A 17,536-nucleotide genomic window follows, 5' to 3' on the forward strand; every position below is an offset into this window, starting at 1 on the left:
TAGAACGTGATGAGATCTTTCGATTGATCCGTTAGACTGGGGATGAAAAGCGGTAGTTTTAAATTGCCGTATTCTAAATCTTTTTGCTAATCTTCTCATTAAATTACTTAAAAAGTCTGTTCCCTGATCTGTTAACACTCCTTTGGGTGACCCAAAAATACAAATAAATCTTTTAATAAATGCATCGGCTATTGTACTTGCTTGATGATTTGGAAGTGCGATTGCTAATGAATATTTAGTTAAATTATCTTGTATTGTTAATATATATTCACTTCCGTTTTTAGTTTTTGGTAATGGGCCAACAATGTCCATTGCAATTTTTTCAAATGTTGTACCTGGTGTATCTGTTATAATCATTGGGTCTTTTGTTTTAACTCTAACTAATTTCTTTAATTGGCATTGGAGACAACTTTGAATATATTTTTGAATATTATTTTTCATGTTTTCCCAATAATAATTTTGACGTATTCTTCCATATGTTTTTGTTACACCTTTATGTCCTCCAACTGAGCTTGAATGAGCTTCTTCGATTAATTGCATATATTCTTCTTTAGTAGGATATTTTGTATATCCATTACATACAACAACTTTTACAAATGAATTTTCAAAAATTAATTTTATCATTGATAGGATTTCGTCCCAAGTTACATTATTTATTTGGGCTGTTTTTGCAATACTGATACTTTTCAATTTTAATTCTTCACATAAGTTTTTCATCGAAATAATTGTAGATTTAATTCTTTTTATTGTATCAGATAAATTTTCTTTCATTTCATTTTCTATAGGTAGAGCAATATGATAAAATAAACCTTTCTTAATTTTTTCCGCTATACCTAATTGAAGTTTACCAAAGTTTGGTAATTTTTCTCGTTTTGCTAAAGATCTGGAGCCATTATCTCGAGGCTCTCCGTCAACTGAAAGAAAATATGTTAAATTGTCTCTTCGCATTGGTAGTTGGTCTCTACAGTCGATAACATATTTTTCTTGTTTATTATTTAAATTTTCACAATTTCCCTTTTCCACTAAGTTATCTTCTTCATCAGATGATTCTTCGGAATTCGAATTTTCGTAGCCTTGGTCAATTTCTTCGTGTTTCTTCAATTTTGATTTTTCTTTATTATACTCAGGATCTGACTCAATTTCGTCAGGAATAACTTCATTATAAAATTTTTCTTTTCTCTTATTATTTGTATTGCATACCTTTTTCGGTCTTCCCCTTCTCTTCTTGGAAAAGGAGGTATTCAAACGTGTGCTATGTTTCTTCGGTTTACCTCGTTTCTTTGTTTTGTGTGCTTTTATTTCTTCATTTTCAATTTCTTCGATTTCTTCATTTTTCTTTTCTTGTATATTCTTTTCTTGATTATCATTTTCTTGTATTTTCCTTTGATTTCTTGTTATGACATTACAAGTTTCTTTACTTGTAAAATAATTTCTTTTAATAGATGGGAGATTTTTCCTTATCTCCGAAGTCATGTAGGATTCATTGTCCTTTAATATTTTTTCAATAGATGGGAGACTTTTTTATCTCCAAATTCGTGTAGCATTTATTAATTATTTTTTCAATATGTGGGAGACTTTTTCTTATCTCCAAATTCAAATAGGATTCATTGTCCTTAAGTATTCTTTCAATAGATTGGAGACTTTTCCTTATCTCCAAATTCATGTAGGATTCATTGTCCTCAAATAATTTTTTAATAGATCGAAGAATTCTTAATATTTCTGAGTTTTCATAGGATTCATTGTCCTTAAATATTTTTTCCATATCATGGAGATTTCTTATTATCTCCGAATTCAAGTAGTATTTAGTTTCATTTGCTACACAATGTATATATTTTTCAATTTTTTCTTGCACACATTTCATTATATTTTCTTGTATTTCCTGAGTTTCTTCCATTTTTTCTTCTTTTATTCCTTGTACTTTTTCTTCAATAATATCTTCAACTGGATTTCTGGATAAGGCATCAGCATTGACATTTGTTTTGCCTGCCTTGTAGACCACATTAAAATCGTATTCTGCAAGTTTCAGCTTCCATCTTGTTACTCTGGAGCAGGGATCTTTAGAATTTTGAAACCAAACTAATGGTTTGTGATCCGTTACTAATGTAAAGTTTCTACCATAAAGGTATGGTCGAAAATGTTGCACACTATATATGATGGCCAAGGCTTCCTTTTCGTACGTGTCATATTTTCTTTCGCATTCATTTAAAGTTCTTGACGTGTAGGCGACTGGTTGGTCTTTTCCAATCACTCCTTGCGATAAAATCCCTCCTATTGCGAAACCTGAAGCGTCTGTTGTCAGTATAAATGGTTGCGAAAAGTCGGGTCTTCTCAGAAGTGGTTCTTCACATAGTTTACTTTTCAACGTATCAAAAGCTGTCTGTTGTTTATCAGTCCAAAGGAAAGGAATATCTTTTCTTAAAAGTTGATTTAAAGGATTAGCGATTTTCGAAAATCCGTCTATAAATTTTCGATAATAACCTGCCAATCCTAAAAATTGTTTTATATTTTTTACATTTTTTGGTTTTGGAAATTTCTTTACCGCTTCTACTTTTTTCGGGTCGGGTCTTACCCCGTTTTTATCTATTATGTGTCCTAAGTACCCTACCTCTAATCTCAAAAATTCACATTTGTCTGGCTGTAATTTTAAATTAGCAAAACGTAATCGTTCCATAAGTTTAGAAAATTTTTCTTCATGTTCCTCCAAGGTGTCTGCATAAATCACAATATCATCTAAGTAAACAAATAGTTCTGATCCTTGTAAATCCAATAATACCTGATCAATAAGTTTTTGGAATGTACTTGGCGAATTTTTCAGTCCGAAAGGCATTCTGTCGAATTCATAGTGTCCAAATGGCGTTGAAAATGCTGTCTTATAAGAATCTCTAGGATCCATTTTGATTTGATGAAAACCTGATGCCAAATCGAAAACTGAAAAATATTGAGCGTTTCCGAGTTGATCCAGTAGGTCCGTAATATTAGGTAGTGGGTAAAATTGACCTACCGTGCGTTCATTAAGTTTTCTGAAATCTAAAACTAATCTCCATTTTTTATTCCCTTGTGAATCATTTTTCTTTGGTACAATCCATATTGGTGTATTGTACGGTGAGTCCGAATCTTTAATAATTTTTTGCTTTAATAATTCGTTTACTTGGCGTGTCATTTCTTCTTTGTGAACAGGCGGAAATCTGTATTGTTTGGTTATAATTGGTGTATCATCTTTCGTTATGATTCTATGTTTTATGAGATCTGTTCCTTCTAAATATTCTCCAGGTATATGAAATCTGTCTGAATAATTTTTTACTAAGTTCATGATGTGTTCTAATTCTTCTTTGTTTAAGTGTTCAAGACGAAGTAATTTTTTAATTTCTTCAACTCTATCGTTGCCTGTAATGTTGAAAACATTTTCTGATTTAATATTTTTCGAAAATACATCAATTATTTGTTTAATTGATGAGTCTTCATTTTTAATATCAGATTTGTTTACTGGAGTTTCTTGTTTTATTTCATCAAAATCTTCTAAATTTATTTCAAAAAGTGGAATGTCAATTGATTCATTCAGTGTGTTGATTGCCTTTAAATAAGCTATGCCTTCTATGTTTGAAACTACTGCATCACCTAAGTAAACACCATCTTTTACTTCTAATCTTGGAATAAAACCCTCTTTTTTATTTTTATTTAAAATCTTTACATGAATGTTACAGATGGACCTTGGTGGTATTGTAAAATAATTTTTTGAATCAAAATTAAATTTTTGTTTATTGATTTCTAGATGTCTTTCTTCATAATTAATTTTTACTTTATTCTGGACAAAAAATTCTGTTCCTAAAATACCGTCATGTTCAATTGGAACTTCATTAGGTAATAAATTAAAAATTGTTGAAATCCCGAAAATATTAATTTCTACTTGTCCTAAAGTATAAACTGCGTGATCGTTAATTCCTGTTAATTTAAGACATTTATTTTCATCAATTTTTATATCAGGATTTAATGCGCGAATTTTCAATAAATTTGGTCCTGCTCCTGTGTCAATCATCATTGTTATTGGAACTTTCAACTCTTTAGTATCGATTCGAATGTATGGAATTGCATTAGTTTTTGCTAAATTAATGTTTCTGGATGCATAGTAATTTCTTCTTAATTCTTCCTCAGAGCACCCTACTGAAGAGGAATTTTGGAGTTTCCCTGATTTTGTGTTTGTGAATTTGTTTGTTGTTGTTTATTGCTATCATCCCACATCTTTTTCCTACAATTGGTGGAAATGTGTCCTAATTTTTTGCAATAATTACACGTTATACTTTGATTTCTATTCGCAAAGTTTGTAGTATTGTTAGTTCTTGGTTCTTGAGAGAAATTTCTTTGTTGATTTTGGAAAAAGTTTTGTTGTTGATTTTGTCTTTGATTTTGGTATGGAGTTCGGAATTGATTTTGTGGTATGTTTCTAAACTGATTTTGTGATGTGTTTCTAAATTGATTTTGAAACTGATTTTGTTGAGGATTTTTGTAAAAGTTTTGACTTTGAAATCTATTAAACATTGGATTTGGATTGTTGAATCGATTTTGATTCTGGTTTGAAAAATTTTGTCGTGATCCTGGATAAAAGGAGTTTTCTCGTCTTGGTCCTATCAATTTATTAAGTTGAAAACAGTTTACTGCAAAATGACCTTTCTTTCCACAAACTAAACAAGATATTATATTATCTTGAGCGACATTAATTTTTGTTGTCCTAGCAAAATCTTTATTATTTTTAAGATGAGAATTATATTCAGTATTATGCTCATTTTTTCTTAGTTCGCGGTGTGATACCAATTTTCTTTCTATTTCTACTGCTTTGTTAACTATATCTTGAAATGTATCTGCTGTTCCAATTCGTATTTCAATTTCTGGTCTAAGTCCTCGTGAAAAACAATCAACAGTTGTTTTATCTAAACTTGCTTTAAATGGTTCATCTACTCTATTTTCATTGCTAATCCTATGTGCGTCTAATATTCTTTCTGCTGCTTCTGCGATTCTTGACCCATAAGAAATTACATTTTCGTGTTCCCACATATATATTGCTCCTAGTTCTCCTTGTAACTGATATACAGATTTTGCTGGCGCGTAAATTTGTTTTAACCTTTCTGTTAACTGTTCTACTGTGTTGAAATTATTTCCTATTATAATTTTTCTTGCTTCACCCGAAATTCGACTCCTAATCAATTTTACTAAATTTGTTTGTACTTGTGCATTATCAGGAAGCATAGATTTTGCTTCTAAACAACTTTCAATAAATACAGATAATGGTATGTTTTTTCCATCAAACATTGGTATTGTTTCTAAAGCATCGCGTAAAGACACTTGCTGATTATTTGGAAGAGCCATGTTTTCCTCAAAATTGTCACTATCTCTAGTGTTATTAAGAGAATTATTTTCAGAGTTATCGTTTGATTTAATTTCGTCAGTTAAAGACTTATTTAAACTTTTATTTGAATTCTGATCCACTAGGGTTTTTTCAGTTATGGTATTTTCACTATCGTTACTGTCACTGTCGAATGAATTATCGTCAGTATCAAAAAGTTTAGAATTAATATAGCCTGAGTCAAACTGTTCCTGTAATTCTAAGGGATTAGGGTTTTCTTTAGAATATCTGGGTGTACTTGTCGATGGTTTTGTTTTATAATTAGGAATTCCCGAATTTAATTCTAAATCTAGATTATTTTTTATTTGAGAACGAGTTAAATGTGTGGAATCGGTAGTATTTTTATTCGAAGAAGACATTAAAAAATATCATTATCAAAATTTATAATATACGTAATAATTGTAAAATTGTCAATCCTGTCTCTTCAATATAAAATACACTTTTCCTTTGTGGTTAATATTTTTATCTTGCTTCAGTATAATAAAATATTTTTAAACATGTAATAATAATAACAAATCACAATTAAATGAACAAAACAAATTTTGTTTTCGCATAAATTAATATGTCAAAAATGATTCATATACAAGACAAAAAATTCCATAAGTCTAGAGGACTTGAACCCCTATTCAATAATATAACAAAGGATTTAATTTGATGAATGCACCTTGCAACTTTAAAAATTATAAGTTGAGAGGACTCGAACCTCTATTTATTAATACCGAATTGCATTAATAAATGCACCATGCACATTAAAGAAAAATTTATAAGTTAAGAGGACTCGAACCTCTATTCATCAATACCAATATAAGATGTATATTTATGAATGCACCTTGCGACTTAAATCTTGTATAATGTTATCAATTAACATAAAATGTGTTAAATTAATAAAAAAAAAATTTTTTTTAAATGTTACTGATTAATTTCGATTATTGTATCATTTGTTATTATTATTTGTTACAAAAAAAAATTTTCCCCTTTTTTTAACAATTGGTATACTCATTGATTTATTTATTTTTATTGAATTATTTCATTGATTTAAAAATTATATTCATTAAAATTTTTCGAATGTTATTAAAAATTTGACAAAATTATATGGCTGATCGACTTTATAATTTTCCCGGGCCGATGCACCAAAATTTAAAAGGGCTTCTGTTACGTCAAAACTGAAACCTTTTTAAATATACCTAACATTCTTTGTTTTAAATTAGTTTCAGAAATTGAATCTAATTTGGGATGAGGATAAGTCAATGAGCCTACTAAATGTTGTGAGAGAATATTTATTTAAAACCAACCAAGAAAGAAAAGAATTGACAATAGTACAAAAACACAATGAGTATAAAAATCTTACTTTTGGAATAACGATTATTGCAGGTGTTGAAAACTGGTGATTGTTATCTCGATTTCCGATCTGAAGTGGTTATGAGAAGTAGACACAAAGGAGCCTGTAGTTGGTGTCCTTAATGGTTGTATATTAGCCTTGTTGTTTACACTAATGGGATTTAGTGTATTGTATTCTTGGGGATTTTTCTCTTCTTCCAGACTGTCGCCTCCAAAGCAAATCTCGATGTTTAGAAATTAGAAATACTGTTTCAATATTTGATTTTGAAACTTGAAAACAATTTAGTTCTTCTTGGGTTATCACTTATTGCTCGTAGTTAAACAAGTGAATTTATTAATTGTTGTACCGAACTTGGTTTCATAAATATACTTGGGGATGTAGTTTAGTTAACTTCTAAACTGTATACTGGGATTGCACTTAAGTTGACTTCGATGTGTTATGGTTGATGTTCAGAAAAATACCCTCTTCCAAAGATGTTATTAGGTTGATTTCCAAAAAATACTCTCTTTCAAAGATGTTATTAGGTTGATTTCCAAAAAAATACTCTCTTTCAAAGATGTTATTAGGTTGATTTCCAAAAAAATACTCTCTTTCAAAGATGTTATTAGGTTGATTTCCAAAAAAATACTCTCTACTCTATCGAAGATGCTACCCCTTTTTATATCAAATTTCTAATGCAAGGTGGTTCACGAATATTACACGTGCCGAAAAGCTACACGTGCAGGTAGGTGCAGCGATACCACACCGGACTAATATCAATAGGGTTTTCTTCATTCGCCATGTATTTGGATAGGTCTCACCGGACTTGATTCTGGTATGTGTCGTTTCTCTCTCTTTCGGAGTGCATTCTTCTTTCCTTATGTGTGGTCTAGTTTGCAGAAGGTTGTCAAATTGATGCGTAATCGTTATTCCTTTTACATTATTTGAAATATAACTTCTGTTTCTTGGATTTGTTATAACTTATAAATTTGTTGTAATTACATAAATATAATAAGATATACCATATTAATAGAAAATGTACTGAATATAATGCAATGATATATGACATACACATACATACACATACACATACACATGTAAATATTATAAGAATTATATAAGTATATCAGGAATATTAATAAGAATATACGTAAGTAATTCAAGAATATTAATAAGAATATACATAGGTAAATAAAGAATATAATTAAGAAACTACATAGTTGAATCAAGAATATTAATAAGTTACGGACGTAACAGTATGTTGAAGCTGTTCAGGACGCTTCACGTCATTGTTTATTTTTATAGAAGATGTAAGAATTTATTGTTGATCAGAGTCAAATTATTGTCAAAGATGTTTATTAATTGTCAAAGAACTGATCAATATAATCATTATTTTCAAATCGAGCTTTCGCCTCTACGAAGTAGGGCCTTTTCAAGAATAAATTACACTGTTAATAACACGTGTTATTATTATACACTGTTAATAACTTAACACGAACACTGTCAACACGTGTTTTTAACAGTGTAATTTATTCTTAAAAAGGCCCTACTTCGTACAGGCGAAAGCTCGATTTGAAAATAATGATTATATTGATCAGTTCTTTGACAATTAATAAACTTCTTTGACAATTGTTTATTTTTGTTTGTCTTTTTGTTTTCTGTAATAATAGTACTATTGTGTGAAAGAAATTGCTAATTGGAAATTAATATTATATTGATTGCTCATTTTCGTGTATCTATTTATAATTGTGAGAATAATTTTCTGTGTCGATTTGAAAATTTTATTTTTGCGAATTTTATATCAAAATGTGGTCAGAACCAGATTTTAGTAGAATGGGACAGAAGAGTGAAAGATTTAGCGATATGGAAAGATTTATAGATAATAGCACGTTAGTTTGGAGAATCGAAACTTTAGAAAGAGAAGTCAAGAATTTAAAAGAGATCATTATGAAAATATCCCCTTATCGAAATAATATGAATGGATATAATAATCAATTTGATTCGCGATTCGATTTACCGCGATCAATTAAATATGAAATAAATTTGCCTATTTTTTCGGGTTTATTATCGGATGATCCTCAGGAATATTTGAGGGATATTAACCAATATTTAGCTTTTAAACGAGTCCCGCTCGATTATGCACCAAAAGTAATACAGTCCTCCTTGAGTGGGTGCGCGCGCGTCTGGTTTGATGCTAATCGCTTTGACATGAACAATTTTTCGCAATCAAGATCGACGAAGGGACCTTTGGAGAAATAAAAATTTTGACGCGAATGAAACTTTAGTTAATTTCTTCTACAACCAAAGATCCGAGGGAATGAGAATTCAACCTCCAATGACAAATTATGAGATTAACAGAATTATTATTTCTCAGTTACCATCGCGCGTTCAGATAGCTTTGGCGGGTATTGACTTGACAAATGTAAAACAAGTAGTTAGTTCATTGACAAGAATTGATGATGCAAATACGATAGAACGATCGACTAATAGACGCAGCGATCCAATTCGGTCAAGTAGTGCGAATGATCGGTATAGTCAACGGAATACTGAAAGTAGTAATAGTTCTTATCGTTCGCCTCCATTGCCCAATAATGATAGCCGTCGTGTAAGTGACATTCAAAAATCTAATAATCAGAATAATCGAAATGAATTTTCGCGAAATCAGAGATCGAGAAATTTTGCAAATAATAGTAGAATAATAGTAGAATAGTAGAATCGCGACAACAGGAATTTTAATACTAATCAAAATCAAAACAAACTAAGTCGAAATGGGGACCCTAATAATAAACAATGGCAAAGTAACAATTCTGATCAAAATAAAAAAATCTTATAATAGAGTTGCGTCAATTGGTACAAATGATTCTAAAGGGTCTACGAGTGAAGACGATTTGCAAGATCTCACTTATAATATTGCCGCGATTAATAAAAATAATGAAAATGGAGAAATTCACGATTTAAATTCAGGTCAAAATAGTCAATATGATAAATCATTGATGCGCGATGATAACATTGAGCAGAGTAGGGAATATTTATCGGGAAACGAGTATCGGGCTCGAGAGGAATAGGTCCTGCTCCGGGTCATCATGATTTAATATCATATAAGGACCTAACACACGACGTTGACAATAAAGATTTGCAAATAAATATTCAAAAAAAGGGTCGCGAAGTCCAAGAATTACTTTTGTCAAAATTGGAATTCAGGTGCAAGCCCTGTTAGATACCGGAAGTCAGGCTACGTGCATGTCGCGTATTATGTTCGAGAGACTTGAAAATATTTATGTGAATAATGTTCAAAAAGAAACTTGAGACATTATGCCGGTTAGTAATATGGCAATCACGGCTGCTTTCGGTAAGCGATTCTGTAAGATTTCACAACATGTATATATGACGATGATTATAGGAAGTAAGGAATATAAAGCGATATTATTAGTAGTGCCCGGTCTGGCCTATGACGTCATTTTGGGAACTGATTGGCTTGATGAATATAGTGTAAATATAAATTATGCGAAAAAATCTATTTTGTTGAATGGTCACGAAATTCATTATCCACAAGTGTCATTCAATGCACAACTTCCTAGAGTTGCACACGATTTGGATACAGTGCAAGTAAACAACGGTATTCATCTTATCACCAGGGCCGCAATGGATGATTCGAATGATTATACTGATTCGGATGATTCGAACGATTTATTTGGTACAATTTTACCAAGTGAATTCTTTGATGAATCCAATTTAATTGTTTCCGCATGTATTCATGTTAGTTCTTTATCTGAGGAGATAGGTGAGGCATTGAGTGGTTTATCATGGTTGAATCAGGATCAGCGAATGAGATTTAGGAGTTTGATTTGTAAATTTCCCAATGTATTTTCGGAGAACCCCGGATTATTGAAGGATTTTGAGTTAGATTTAGTGTTGACTCATTCTCAACCTGTTATTCGATCTTCTTATCAGATTCCTCTCATTCATGAGATGCCTGTAAATCGAGAATTAAATAGATTAATTGAACTTAAAGTAATCAAATTGTCCGGAAGTAGATTGGCGATTCCAACAGTGCCACTAGCGCTCCACTGGTTGAAATTAGAACTAATATGTACGTGACACTCTCATAGTAAACACATGGCCTAGAGCCGGTTGTTAAATTTAATTAATTATTTTAATTAAAAAATATGTCACATATAATTGAACTTGAGCATATATTTGATGCTTTGAAAGGATTTGTTCGTCCTCTTAGAGAGGGGAGAGAAGCAGTAAACAATTTAGTGTTTGTGGGTGTCAGAGAAAACAGTGAAAAAATAATTAAAATTGAATCCTTATGTCTCCGAACAACAAAAATCAATGAAGATCCGGTAAAAATCGAAGTGACAATTAATAAACAAAAAAAAGTTTCGGTCGATGAAAAAATAATGTCAATTTCGTGCTCGTGTCCAGCAGGCGCTTCAAAAGAACACTGCTGTAAACACGCCATGGCAGTGTTAATCTATCTCGAGAAGTAAGTTTTTAATTTCATTTATCTTTTAGCAAGACTTCGCAGGTAAAATAATTATTACTATTATTATTGTCAATAAAAATTTTTTTAAGCAATGGTTATACTGTCAATTTTTTGGAGTTAAGAATGGTTTTTAATAAAAAAAATTTAATTGGAAAATAATTAATTGCAGCCTTTAAATTATCTTGTTTAAAAATTATAAAAAAAAAGTTTACAGTTTATGTATGAGTGACAATTTTACATAACTTCAAAATAGTCAGTAAATAATTCTTAATTTAACAAAAACTTAAAAATATATACATAAATAATCAAATAAACAAATTATAAAAATTAATTTTCATTCATTTCCAGACATGACTTAGATGAGTTAGAAATTCTCACATGTACAGACCTTGAACAAGCTTGGGGTGGTTTAAAAAAAAAAATTTTAAGCCGATTTGAACCTGTTCCTCTTCACGAATTTTGCCATATTTCAAAATCAGCAAATCCGTACCAAAGATATGTGCAAGAAGTCACAGCGGAAATGGAGAAAGAGTTCAGGTCTCTGTTGATTGCAGGTAAGTAAAATGTTTAAAAAAATTATTTTTTTGATATTGTTATAATAGTTGTAATATTTTAAAATATATATTAATAGATCAACCGGACAGTGAAGCTGCAATATTTTTGAGTGGTGTTAGAGAATCTCAATTAAACTCACAAGATATTCCTGAAGATGACAGTAGAGTTTTGAGCACCATTATTGAAAATTCTCTTTCAAATCCTCATTTTATTTTGAAAAAGGTTGCGGAATTAACAGAAAAATTTTTGGCAACATGTTCTTTAGAAGAGAAATCTTTTTATGATAGAAATATAAAAGTACAAGTTGAGGATGCAGAGAAAATGTGTCTCGATACTGTGGGTCAAGACAATGAACTGTGGCAACGACTTAGATTAGGCAGAATAACCGGAAGCATTTGCTACAGTTTTTATACTTATTCGAGCAACTCAAAAGCGGACTGGAATAAAAAGTTAAATAATACTTTTAAGTCTACTTTTTCGGGAAACAAGGACACGGAACGCGGTTTGATGTATGAAGAAGACGCTCGAAATTGCTATGAACGTAGAGAGAACACAAAATTAATAACTCCTGAAATTTTAATTCATCCGTTAGTGCCTTAAATTGGATATAGTGCTGATGGCATTGTGTTCTCTGGAAATAGTTGCACTGCGTTGTGGGAATGTAAGACACCCAAAGCTGGAAAAAACAATAATGCTGAAAGTATAAAAACAAAAGTTACATGTATGGATAAAAAGAATTTAGGAAAACTCAAAGAACATCACCCCTATTATGGACAAGTGCAACTTGGAATGCTTTTATATAATCTTCCAGTTTGTGATTTTGCTTTGTATTGTTACGGAAAAGATGATATACATATTGACAATGTAATGCTAAACGAAAAATTTTGTTTGATGATGATTGAAACATTGTCGGAAACATATTTCAAGCATGTACTTCCTTACATTTGTTTTAATTCGATTTTGTAATTTATTTAAAAAAAGGGAACAACATTACGCTAATAAGATATTTATTTTAAATAGAGTTTTTTTTATAGAATATCAATAATTGACAAACAAAAGAATAAAATTACACGCACTTTTTCTAAAAAAGTGTAACAATTTACATTTTTAGACAACTCTTATCTCTAGTTATTTATTCTTTAAACCTGACGACAAGAACAAATTATTTTAATACTTCTTTTCCAATTCGCAGTGAATTACTTATGAAAAACTAATTAAAATTTATGATTTTGCATATTTTTAAAATTTCAATTTAGAACAATATTAATATGTTAATTTATTATGTTTTAAGAAAAACATAATAAATATTTATAACTACTTTTATATTTATATTCTGAAACAAACTCATGTTAAAAAGCTAACATTTTTCGACAAACGTAACTGCAAAATAATAATTTAAGAGTTATTGTAATCTTTGAAAGTATAAAACATATTGTAATCTTTGGAATAAAATACTGTACGAATTACTTACTAGAATTTATCCTTCGCTAAAACGGGCTTGCTCCAATTTACCAAACCACATACAATTGTGGCAATATTATCAATATGTGGAAGGATATTTTTTGTAATTTAAAATTTTAAAATATGATATTCTCGCACTCTTTGGATAACCCTTTCTACATGCACTCTGGCCCTAGCAATTTGAGCACACTGAACTGACTCTGCTCTGCTAAAATTCTTTTTTTGCTTAAGAAATGGTGGGCGAATTAAAACAAGAAATTTGTTTCTACATTCTTCATCAATGTTAATGATGTCATTTGTCAACCCTTTGTCAACCATTATGCCATCACCTGGGTCGCATAACTCGTAGACACCTGAGTGATTTGTAATAACCTTATCTGATGCTCGACCACCAAAAGCTGCAGAACAGAGAAAAATCAAACCACTTGGTGTAATATTCATGGATAACTTTGCCGTAAAGTTTTTTTTTTATAATGAGAATAAGATCTGATTCGACAAGTTATACATTTCTCTTTTTCAATCGGAATTTCATAGCAGTCCAACATAACCCTCGTGCATTTGAATTTAGAAAAACATTTTTGCATATTCTTCATAACATCATCTTTTTTTGGCCAAAATATCATACTTTTCAAAATTTTTGATAGAATTTCGACAGTATCATAAAAATAATTCGAACAACTTTGAATAGGCAGGTCAAATAAGACACCTAGCGCAGAGAAACTAATGGCTAGTTTTATTTTGACCATAGTAAGAATAATTTTATCTCTTGTACACATCGAAAGCTTCTTATTTCGACTACCGGGAGCTATTTTGTCAAAACAAATTGTTAGAGTAGTAAGAAGTTTTACTGAATGCAAGCCAGTAGCAGAAAATAGTTTTTTATCGCTACTGAGAATATTAGCAACAAATCCTGATACACTCTCTTCTATATTGACCTGAATTCCAATGTCTATGAGTTTAATTTCATCATTTGGATTTAAATCTACATCGACCTACTCATTTTCCTCTAAAATACCGGTCGCCGAATCGAGATCATTCACAGAACTTTCATCTTCTATATCAGACAAAAATAAATCCAAAACAAATTAATTACAATGTTTTTTTATAAAGTTTATTCAATGCATAAAATTATTACAGTATAAAATATTTACAAAAAATTAAATTCTAACACAATGGTTAAATAATATATATTAAATAAAATCTCTAATCAAGATCGTCAAAAATATTATAGAAATCGCTGAAGTAATATTACTAGATAAAAAATTATTTAGTTAGCATATTAAAAAGATATTGTTAATAAATTAAGTAAAGATGACATATAAATCAAATAAAAATATTAAAAAGAAAATCATGCAAAAAATCGCGTAAAATATTTAGCAAAGATTTGCATTATGTTTATAAAATTTTATGTAAAAATCTTTAAAAAATTAAATTAATTTCTGTAAAAATCATGTAACAATGTAAAGTAAAATTAATTTAAAAATATAAAATTTTGTAATAATATGAACGCATATAAAAATACGTATAAAAAGAAAAGAAAACAAATTAATTTTCAATAACCTGATAATGGTACTTCATTCTTTTCCTCTTGATTAGGTAAATTATTGTTCCTGTAAGAAAAAAATTATTAATTAAAAGTGACGAACAATTTTATAAATAAAATTAACGAAAGTAGGATAATTACACGCATATTCACCGAATAAAACTCCGCTTTTTTACTCTGTCAGTACGTGCATCATTTCTCTGTTTTAGTGGAGAAAAAGTAACTTTATCGTGACTTCTTACAGGTAAATTGAGAGAAGGAACAAAATTTCTTTTTAAATTGGGCTTTAGTCCTGCTCCACCTGTAAAATGCATATTTTACAAATTAAATAAATATACATCTCGTCGCATATAAATATTGCACATAACCTCTAAACATTAACAAACTCACTTGTTGGAATATAATCGTCGGGCTTAAAATGTTTGCTGCAAACCAACATTCGATCATTTAAATTTTTACCCGTTTTCAAGGCAAAAGCCCATAATTTTCGTCTTTTTTGGTCTTTCGGAACTTGATGCAGATGATTATTCTTATTTTTCACTTCTGAACACTGAGGCACACAACAGTTATTCCGATTTCTTTTCTTTTTCTCATTCTCTTTTTCATTATTATTATTGAAATGTCAAAATTTGGTCACGTACATATTAGTTCTACTTTCAACCGGTGGAGCGCTAGTCTCACTGTTGGAATCGCCAATATTGTAATCCAATACGCGTTGTGCCGAAAAAAGACGGCATTGTTAGGCTTTGCTTGGACGCTCGACAGATTAATAAATATTTAGAGGCTGATAATGAAGGACCTCCTCAAATCGAGAATATTATGCAGAGACATCACGGTAAACGCATATTTACTATAATGGATTTATCCCTAGGTTATCATCAGATTAAACTCTCTGAAAAATCTCAGCAGTATACTGCGTTTGTTATCGAAGGTCGTTGTTATGTTTTTTGCCGATTGCCGTTCGGTCTTAAAATCGCTGGATCGGTTTTCATACGCGCAATGCATGATGTCTTTGATCAGAGTTTTGCCGCTTTTTTAATAGTCTATGTGGATGATATTTTGATCGCATCCTCAAATATTGAAGAACATTTTGTACATTTAGAAAAGGTTTTACGTAGATTGTCAGAATTCGAATTGACCGTTAATTTAAAAAAAACAAAGTTTTTTCGCGAAGAAGTCCCGTACTTGGGTGTAATCTTAACATCACGTGGAATTAAACCCGATCCAAAAAAATTGGAAGCGATACAGCAGATGCCTGAACCAACATCGCGTTTAGAATTGCAGAGAGTTTTGGGCGTTTTTGGATATTATCGACGCTTTGTGACTTCCTATGCAAATTACCTTGATCCTTTTCGAGAATTGTTAAATTCGAAAATAAAATTTCGTTGGACAGAGGATCATGGTCGGGATTTCGAGAACCTAAAGCGTAGTTTTCTAGCGACGGTACCATTGAGTAATTATCTTCCGAATAAAATTTTTCGTTTGCAAACCGATGCGTCGAAGCGGGGTATAAGTGCGATTTTATATCAGATAGACGATGAGGAGTGCGAGCGTATTGTCTCTGTGGTAAGTCGGTGCTTACCAGGAGATAGTACTTTTCAGGCTGAGATTCATTACACTGCCACAGAACTTGAACTTTTGTCTATAGTCTTCGCTTTGATCAAATTTTGAGTATATCTTTTTGGTCAATTTTTTTATATTATTACTGATCACGCTGCGCTCACTTTTCTTTTAAAAACTCCTTATCACAATTCACGATTGATGAGATGGTCACTGTTTCTTCAAGAATATCCCTTTCAAATCCAGCATTGTAAAGGGAAGGATAACATAGTTGCCGATTACTTTAGTCGCGCAATGCCGGACTTGAACGCGAATGAGGGGGGAGAGGATGACATTGTGTCTTGTCTCTCGAGTTATCGCGCTGCGCTTGAACGTGAATTGTCGGTGGTAGGGATGACAGTCGCTTCAATTAATAAAATTGATATCCCAGAGTTGAGGAATATCGGAAGATGGCAGAATTTAGATGAATCTATTTACGAGATACGCGCGAATATCAAGGATGAAAAATATAGTAAAATTTATTTGCTATTTGAGGATATTTTGTACTATCGCAAAAACAATGATAAGACTTGGAAATTGGTTATCCCGGTTAATTTACGAAAGAAATTAATTCGTGAAGTTCATGAGGATACGGGACATATGGGATCGTATAAAACTTACGCCGAACTGAAATCGACTTATTATTGGAAAGGGATGCAAAAAGAAGTAAAAAGAATAGTGACGGCGTGCGACTTGTGTCAGAGGGTGAAGATACCGAATTGCTCATATGAAGGTCAATACATGCATGTTGTGGGGAAAAGGGTCAATGACCTTTTGTGCATAGAATTTTACGGTCCTCTACCCGCGTCAACCGGTGGCGTGCAGTACATTTTGGTAATACTGGATGCTTTTTCTCGTTATGTAACTCTTTTTACAATGAAGCGCGCAACAACCCAATCTAGTATCTTAAAATTAAAAAAATATTTCGAGGAACACGGAAAACCAAATCGAATGTTGTCTGACCACGGCACTCAATTTACATCGGGGAAATGGGATGCCTTTTTGCAGGAGAATTTTATGAAAAAGAAAATTTTATGCTCAATTCGCCACCTCCAGTCCAATCCGTCTGAACGCGTGATGCGTGAATTGGGTCGCCTATTTAGAACATATTGTCATAACTTGCATACTCGTTGGGCTCGTTACCTTAATAAAATTTTAGAGTGGATCAATTTCTCA

The sequence above is a fragment of the Leptopilina heterotoma genome, unplaced genomic scaffold (genome assembly GCF_015476425.1).
Source record: "Leptopilina heterotoma isolate Lh14 unplaced genomic scaffold, ASM1547642v1 Lhet_145, whole genome shotgun sequence".
NCBI classification, from domain to species: Eukaryota; Metazoa; Arthropoda; class Insecta; order Hymenoptera; family Figitidae; genus Leptopilina; species Leptopilina heterotoma.